At 34.1% G+C, this 9,638-nt stretch overlaps 1 long non-coding RNA gene across 1 annotated transcript; it reads right to left on the bottom strand.

The window, feature by feature from the left end:
- Nucleotides 1-7,218: 7,218 nt before the first annotated feature.
- On the bottom strand, nt 7,219-9,177 carry LOC127864447 (uncharacterized). The gene is made up of 3 exons (XR_008041993.1): nt 8,825-9,177; nt 8,185-8,295; nt 7,219-7,565 (listed from the first exon to the last, which is right to left on the bottom strand). It is a non-coding gene; the product is annotated as an uncharacterized LOC127864447 (long non-coding RNA).
- Nucleotides 9,178-9,638: the final 461 nt, after the last annotated feature.

Below are 9,638 nucleotides of genomic sequence, written 5' to 3'. Positions count from 1 at the left end.
ACATCATGTTTTGACCAAGTTTCATGAAGATTAACTGAACTAAAATGTGATTTCTTTAGTGCTTACAAGGTTTTGCTATAGCTTTATAAGGAAAAATGCCCCGCCCACTAAAGACCATATTTTTTGACGTACCACAACCTTTTTGAAAATCAGCCAAGCTATTTTAGAACAATATTCTGACCAAGTTTGGAGATTGGTCTAAAACTAAGACTGAAAAAGCAGTTTTTTCTGTTAAACATACAACTAAGAGTTTAAGACCTCTTTTTCTGTTGATCATACCTCTACGTCCATGATTTTAAAGAAATAATGAAAAAACGCTAACAAGCAGCAGTTTTAGCAGAAAAAAATACTTTTTGTCGTTTGACGTGTAAATAAGGACGTCATGAGCATGTGGGCTTAATATTTGTAAATAATGGTTTTTGCTGTTTGTGTTGCATTTTGGGTTTGAAATATAAAATAAAAAATATATTACATCTTGGTATCAAATTGTTTGTTTTGTTGACTCTGATTCAATTGTACTAAAATGATTACTTTGTAGTTGATTCCGAGTAATATGACAATCCTCAACACATGACTGATATAAGATCTTCCTGTTGACCATCATATAAACAAATATATCAGGCAACATTGTATCAGGCAGATATCAATAGGGTGGTATGATAAATTCCGATGCACCGTGCTTTATGACTAAAATATCAGTAAATTACACATATTTTGCATTGCATCTTGTTGATATTTTTTTAAATAGTATAATAAGTTAACATATTGAATCTCAGCTCAGGTATCCTTATTTTGACCTATGACAATTTTTCGACTCTTTGATGCAAGAAAAATCTGATTATTCAAAGAAAACATGCACATTTTAGTGAAAGAAGGGCTACACAGACTTAAAAAATGAGTCCTACATTTAAAAAAAACAATGTTCGCATTTTCAACAGTTTCAAGGTTAAATGAAAACATACTTGTATTCATATTTCCAGGTTTAGCATTTGCAATAAGTACACTGAATACAAACAAAACTAGAGATGTCGCGGCAGAGGCGGACGCGTATCCCCACGCTGCATGTTTGACCCAGGGGCGCCCCAGGGTTGGTAATGGTTGAGATTGGCCGTATTGTCATAAGAGAAGTTCAGTATCAATTAGAAGTGAATCTGTGCAGAAATGAAGAAATTATAGTAAAAGACAATTTTGGGTGGGTGTGGCCTATTATGGGCGGGGCGCCCCAGGGTTGGTAATGGTTGAGATTGACCGTATTGTCTTAAGAGAGGTTCAGTATCAATTTGAAGTGAATCGGTGTAGAAATGAAGAAATTATAGTAAAAGGCAATTTTGGGTTGGCATGGCCTATGTGGCCGGGGCGCGCCAGGGTTGGTAATGGGGGCCATGCATATTGAGATTGACCGTATTGTCATAAGAGAGGCTCAGTATCAATTTGAAGTAAATCAGTGCAGAAATAAAGAAGTTAATGTAAAATAACATCACAAAATGAGTGAAAATCTCTGACCCGGCTCCGCCCCAACCCCCATAACTTTAGACCCAAGGGTCAGATCAAAATTCCGTCACTGTCATCGTCGCACATATGCTCATAGCTACTAGGTGTGTAAGTTTCAAGGTTCTAGTGCTAATAGTGTAGGAGGAGCAGGTGACATTAAGAAAATTAATGTATTATCAAAACTGTTTTGTCCATTATAGAACGGTATTACAGAGATAATACATGTACAAGTTTCTTTCTGTTTTTTCTCACTAAGATCGTTTTTTGTATACAGAGTTAACAGAATAGAGCTCTCACTACAGGTGATACTACAAGGAAGCTGTCTCTGGCCTTGGCTATATTTAACATACGCAGGAACTCTCTTCAATGTCATTCCGCCGCATATTTCTGTGTATGTATTTGCTGATGATCACACTGCAAATATACGCTTTACTCCAACACCATCAATGGAACGCAAAGCAATACAAGACCTTCAAGATTGCACAATAACCATTAACAACTGGATGAATGGAAATAAGCTCAAAATGAACAACTCAAAAACAGAATTTCTAATGTTTGGTAATCGGAAACAACTTGACAAGTGTGTGACTGAGTGGGTTGTCATTATAAATGATGCAATTCCAAAACAAAAGTTTATACGCTATCTTGGTGCCTTTCTAGATGAAAAACTTAATTTTAAGGAGCATATAACGCGTAAATGTAGAACAGCCATGCTTAATTATTTTAAATCAAAAGCATTCAAAAATATTTAACAAGTGAAGCCACAGAGATTCTTGTTTTATCATTAGTTGTTTAAGATCTAGGTTACTGTAACGTGTTGTTGTATGGAACCGCCCAGTGTGATCTTATTAAAATGCAGATAATTCAAAATACCATGCAAAGCTAGTTTAAATTGGGAAAAAATACGATAGTTCCAGGAAAGCATTTTTTTACCTCCATTGGTTACCGGTAAAATACCGAATAGAGTTCAAACTATTGACCTTTATGTACAATTGTTCCCCCGGAAACGCGCCGGCTTGTCTAACGGAACTATTAATGCTCCAATTTCTGAAGCGGAACCTGAGATCTGCCAACAATAACGTGATGAGCTACACAGTCCCTGTAAACAAAAGATGAACATTCAGCGATAGGGCTTTCCGGACTGCTGGCCCAAGAGTCTGGAACACTATTCCATTAGCGATCAGGCAGTCAGAAACATTTCATTTGTTCAAAAGAAACCTGAAGACATTTTATTTTAGGAAGTTTGACACACTGTTTTAAATTGTATAAACTTTTTAATGTGCTCATTTAATGTGTGTTTTAAACCCCACAATCAAAGCACTCACTCATTAATTCATTAATTATTAATCTACTTATTTATTTTAACTTAATTAAAGTAGTGTTTTGTTTTATTTATTTAGTTTGGTTATTTTAAAGAATTTATCAGAGTTTAGTACTGCCTATATTTATATGTTGTCAGCTTTTTACCTCGTAACTTGTATGAATTTTATGTTATTTTTATATGTACAACGCCATTGAATATACACGCATAAAAATAGGTGTTATATCAAATAAATCAGTTTCAGTTTCAGTTTTGATACAAACATACCCTGCAATACCAAATACACAAATATAGATAAACATGTTTCATTGTGACTATAAACTACATGTACATGTGAAAAGTGATATTTCATTTTTATGTGACATTTTAAGATGCTATCCTGCCTTTAATGATATGCAAGGCGCCTATGGACTACTGAACACCTGAGAGCAATAAAACGTAAACATAAAATATGCTTTCCCTCTGAAATAAACCCACCTATCCAAAACGAATTAACATAATTGATATGGTATGTGATATCAGAAGTATACCACAGACGTTGTTAATTGTATCATTTTAAATGTTATTTCTTTTAAATCACCGCATGACATCGCAGATAAGTTTCTATTCGGCTGAAAAGAGATTATAGCTGATATGGTTACGAAATGTTAAATTTAAATGTAAATTTAGTTACCACGGGAATATAATGTTTCTTTGTATGATAAATACCCTGCTTTGGAATTTGTAAATTCCATTTATCAATTGAATCGCATAGAATGAAAATGAAATGCATAACAAAATATTAAGAAACAAGATGCGTTTGTGAAACACAATGTCCCCCTATATGATGTTTGACCTTGAAGGATGACCTTGACCTTGTGAAGGATGACCTTGACCTTGACCTTTCACCACTCAAAATGTGCAGCTCCATGAGATACACATGCATGCCAAATATCAAGTTGCTATCTTCAATATTGCAAAAGAATTCATAAAATTAGCGATTTGGGCCACATATATTTGACCTCTGACCTTGAAGGATGACCTTGACCTTTCACCACTCAAAATGTGCAGCTCCATGAGATACACATACATGCCAAATATCAAGTTGCTATATTCAATATAGCAAAAGTATTCATAAAATGAGCGATTTTGGCCACATATATTTGACCTCTGACCTTGAAGGATGACCTTGACCTTGACCTTTCACCACTCAAAATGTGCAGTTTCATGAGATACATATGCATGCCAAATATGAAGTTGCTATCTTCAATACAGCAAAAGTTATTGCAAAATGTTAAAGTTGGCGCAAACAGACCAACAGACCAACAGACAGACAGGGCAAAAACAATATGTCCCCCACTACTATAGTGGGGGACATAAAAAGCAAGTGTTATACAGAGGATAAACTCCTTTCCATGAATTCCTTTTAAAAAGCTATTTGCAATAATTAGGTAGAGTAATTCTTACTTTGCATACAGGAATGAACACTTAAAAGGAAAGTCAACAAACCAGAGCTGTACCAAGCCATCTTTGTGACCATGACAGTACCACCATCTTTGTTTGAAGACAAACTGGTCCATCAAGCTTTGTACATGTATTACTGCCAAGGTAGCATACAGTAAATGGAAATGTAAAATATTTATTTAGTCCATTTTTGGTGAACAACTTTGCTTTGGATTAAGTAAGATGTTTCCTTATCTCAGAAATTTCTCAAACAAGTGAATAAAAAAGGAATACGATATGCATGTACAATAAATTGGCAATAACAACAAGTTGACATGAACATGCTATTATTATGAAAATCACATAAACTGGTTACTTAGCGGAAATTGCATGTTAAAAGGACTTTTTTTTAAATTAGCAATAACACATGATCTATCTGACATCAAAATATATCATTTCTGCAAACCTGAAAATAATACGCTGTAATTATTATTAGGCAGACATGCCTTATGCGTGACCATTTTTAAGTTTTGCCAAGCTGTATAATGCTAAAATATGACAACTGGCATCTAAGTGTTACCTTAGCTTAAAAGGGAACATGAAAGAGGTTTCTACATGTAACTGTTTAACATATTTGGCAAGTTATTTAAGAAGTGCATAATTACTATTGAAGTATCAGTCTGGATTCACCTTCGACCTGTAAGTGTGCCCTTGACCTTTTAGTAAGGTAGACAGGTGTTACATGTTAAACACCGTCTCCTAATGATGGTCTTGTGTAATTATTCATTTTAAAATTGCATGCTGCATGATGAAGTTACTGTCTGTTTAAACCTAAACACACACCCATACAATAACAGACACACAAATGCACACTCATACACTCAACCATACAGGGGTGGCGAAATCAAATGTCCGAGTTGCCCGAGTCGTACATTTGCTTGTCTGGGCAACTGATTTTTTTCAATTAAGTTGTCCATGGACAACAAGTTTTTTTTTTAATCGGGTCCAGGTATACAAAAAAATACATTGTATTAAAGCCGTAATTAAGTTTTACAAAACTGGATGTTGACATGCGATTACATTGTCAGTGCTATTTGCGGAGCAATCAAGCTAAAATACGGGCACTCTCCTGCGCAGTGATCTCCCTTATTCTATAAGAGACCAGGAGCATGTCGCATTTTTAACATTCGGCCCACCTGTTCGACATTGTACACACTGGTTTCTTTTTTTTTATAATCAGACGGAAATAAAAAGTATCAAAACACGGTCTAACTTGTTATTTAAGATGACTTTAATGGTAAAAATGGAACATTTAGTTTTTTTAAATCTTCAACAACTGAGCAGAAACCCCAAGCTTTGAGCAGTCCACCTCCCAAAAAAACTAAGAAAGATTATGATAAAAAATATGATCTAAGTAAACGCACCAGAACTTTTCAAGAAACGTGGCTCACAGATTTTCAATGGTAACCAGTTGATGATAATCAAATTGCTACCAGTAGCGGAGCCTCAGTCTGATGAGGTCGACATATTGGACTAGTTTAATTTGTTAAGATTACGATGTACTTATGTTCAACACATGTTTTTATAACAATAGCTTTGCAAGATTAAAAGTTTTAGAAAGTCTTTATATTGTTTATAATATACTGCTATAATGAATGTACTATTGAAATACAACTATAAACAAAACTAGCAAATCATACTCATTTTGGTATATTCCACGTTGTTTTACATTAATCATGTAATCATATAATTCATATAAACATATAACGAACAAGTGTAGTTCAGCAACGGACAAGTTAAATTTCCTAAATGGTTGTCCGTGGACAAGTATAGTTTTTTGAGATTTCGCCACCCCTGCTATATCATTGTTTCTGAAGCTGTCTCGTATTAAAAAAAAGGATTTGTAACAAACATTACCCATGTATACCATCCAATGCTTTGACAGACGCCTTGCAAACCTGCCATGGCTAAGTTCATGTGCACATAATTCTGGAGCATTTACATAACTGCGATTGAAAATTGTGTCATTTACAGTACAGCCAAAGCGGAACAAACATACTTCGCGATCCGTGGCGTCAAGGCGCAACAAGTCAATGCCGAGTTGGCAGTTCACTCAGCCCGGGTGTACTTTGTCCAGGGTTTTCCATGGAAATCCATGGAAAATATGAGGCTGGAGTATTCGGACTAAGTTTCCAGCCTTTTCCAGCGTCAATATTTAAAAAAAAAGGTGGAAAATTGTCCATGGTATGTGGAAATAGCCTGGAATAGTTTCCATGGTTTTCCAGGCTCCCTGGAATAATTACCATGGAACAATTTCCAGGGTTTTCCAGCCAGCATGGAATAAATACCGTCCGAAAACTCCATGTAATCTGGAAAACCATGGAAAACCATGGATTTTTTTCCAGGGTTTTCCAGATTACATGGAGTATTCGGACGGTATTTTTTCCATGCTGGCTGGAAAACCCTGGAAAATGTTCCAGGTTTTTTCTTTGTTTAATATTCCATGGATGCCTGGTATAACATGGAAAATTGTCCAGCGTTTACCATGGTCACTGAATAGAAAAAGAAATTTCTGGTCTAAAAACAATATTCATGTATTAAATGAATACAATACTCACAGCTTAAATAAATCATAATTTAAGGTTAGATTAAAACAAAACAAAAAATCAACATAATGCCTTAGTTTCTTCGATGTATTATTTTGTTCACAATTCATCAAAATATAACATCAGATTACAAATTGTGTTACATTTATTTAACAAATTATTCAGATCAAACAAGTGTTGTTTAATACATGCTTACAAAGCCTCTAGGTCCATTATCATAAATCAGGCCCTTACATAACAGAACAGGCGCTACTTTAAAAGTTAAAAAGTAAAATGCAACCTTAACAACATGTATTCAAAGTAACAAAATACAAGCAAGTCAAGTAATATACAGTAACAATTCACGAACCCTGTACAAACGATATACAATAAACAAAATGAAAAATTTAAGTTATTTTAGCTACTTCATGTTTGTCACAATATATGTAGCTGCCCATGAGAACAATTAAGGATACTATTTTTCTCAGCTACTTTCACTTTAATGCAATTTAGGTGCTCAATTTCATTAAAATACTTTTATATAATTTTATTGTTCAAAGAAATTCAGAACATGAATGCATGTACATGTATTACTTTCCAAGTGACAGTTAGTAAATTATAAGTACCCAGGTGGGATAAAATTACAGTTTTTAAAAACTTTTTTGTTAATTAGCTGGGCTTCAGTAGGTCGTGGATCTTTTATAGAACTTGTACTGCTGTTATACTGTACGGCTCCTGCATGATCTCTGAAAGAAAAACAAAGCAAACAATATTACAAGAAAGTCATAAGTTTTTTACATTCATCTGTAAAAGTAAATGTGCAGCAATCATATGATTGAATATCTATACTTCAACGCTCATTCACATTTTAATCTATTTTAGATATTTCATATCACTGCTCAATTCGGTACATCTGGCTTTTTTGTATTTGAGCGAACATTTACGATCCTAAGTAGTTAGCAATTATTTCTTTTCCATTTAGTGAAATTTATTCTCTTAAAGTTTGCAAGCGGGCTTTAATCTACTTGCAAACAGGCAACCACACAGGAAAACTGAGACTTTCAAGTGAATAAATTGTTGATTTAACTTATATTTTTATATGACTCTCTTTTATTTTGAAATTTATATTGTTGTTTTCTTAAATGCCCCAAAACGGGGTACACTAGCATGTATCTGGAAACTCAAACATATATAGGAATTTTATATTCAGATATTGCTATATGAAAGATATGCTAATTTGCTAATTCATATAAAAATAACCTGTAATTGAAACTAGACCAAAATATTGGATACCAAAAAGACAAAATACTTTCAGGTGGTTAACACTAAATTACTTATATGAGCCCGGGGCATAACAATATTAACCATGAATTTGTGGCCATGTTAGTCCTCTTGGTAAATGCGCCAAAAGAGCCGCTTTGCTGTCTTGGGTTATTTCCCTGCCAAACTCTGCAGTATCTTCCATCAACTGGTCAGCTACAGTTAAAGCACATAATGAAAATGTATATAGAAAATAATTCAAGTATTGTTTTAAATATTTAGTAAAATTGTCTTTAAATAATAACTTACAATGAAGTTAATACATCACAAAGCATAGCATAACAAAATTTTGCTATAATTAGAATGATGTGTAATTCTATTGGTATGAAAATGTACAGTGAAACCTAAAAAACAATGCTATTGGTTTAATTAATTTATTTATAAACGTTAACAGCATTAATGAGCATTGAGTTCTCATCATGCACAGCACATAACTCCCTTAGCCTCAGTTCCCTAGCCATGCATTATAAACTTCCGATACTACATTCAAGCTTATTAATATCTCCACATAGGACTTCCTTTATCAAGCTGCAAACTGCACTTAGTGAAAATGTGTGTGACAGCTGCTTTTAAACTTCTATATTTGCCATACTTTTACCTAAAATGTCACATAAAAAAGGTCTACAATGATGACATAAGAAGAATAAATTTAAAGGAATATTTAGAAATAATGAAAAGCACAAACCTTCAGTTGTTGTTCTATTCCTAGACAGACTTCTGAAACACTTGTATGCATCACTTTTTAACAACATTTCATGTCACTTTCCAAATGATATCCATACATTATTATTTTAAGAAATTCTTGTTAATGGAAAAACTCATTAAGTTAAACTCTACTGTTTGTGAAATTACATTAACTTCATTTTAACAACAAGTTTAACCTGCATTTTTTCTTCAATACGCCTTCTCCATAATTTCAATCTAACAGGTAAACTTTCTGTATTTGAACTCAGCCAATCAGAAAAGGCTGTGATATTTTATAACCAATAGATTAGCCGCAGACACATCTGACTCACACACAGGCTTTTCAGATAGTTTGTTAATTGCAAACCTGGACTGTAGTTAAATATTGAGTGTGTAAACACCTTGAACAGGGTTAAGGAATTTAAACTTGTAGACATTGCTTTGAAAGTTACTACTTTTACTTCTACTACTAGTACTACTACTACTACTACTACTTCTGCAAAACTAATACTACTATTACAACAGCCACAACAACAACAACAACTACCTACTACTACTACTACTACTACTACTACTACTGCTACTACTACTACTACTACTACTTCTACTTCTACTACTACTACTACTACTACTACTACTACTACTACTACTACTACTACTACTACTACTACTACTGCTGCTACTACTGCTACTACTACTACTACTACTACTACTTCAACTACTACTACTGCTTCAACTACTACTAATACTGCTACTGCTGCTGCTACTGCTGCTGCTGCTACTACTCCTGCTGCTGCTGCTACTACTACTACTGC

Source organism: Dreissena polymorpha, chromosome 1 (assembly GCF_020536995.1).
Source record: "Dreissena polymorpha isolate Duluth1 chromosome 1, UMN_Dpol_1.0, whole genome shotgun sequence".
NCBI classification, from domain to species: domain Eukaryota; kingdom Metazoa; phylum Mollusca; class Bivalvia; order Myida; family Dreissenidae; genus Dreissena; species Dreissena polymorpha.
This window is presented reverse-complemented; position numbering and strand designations above follow the sequence as displayed.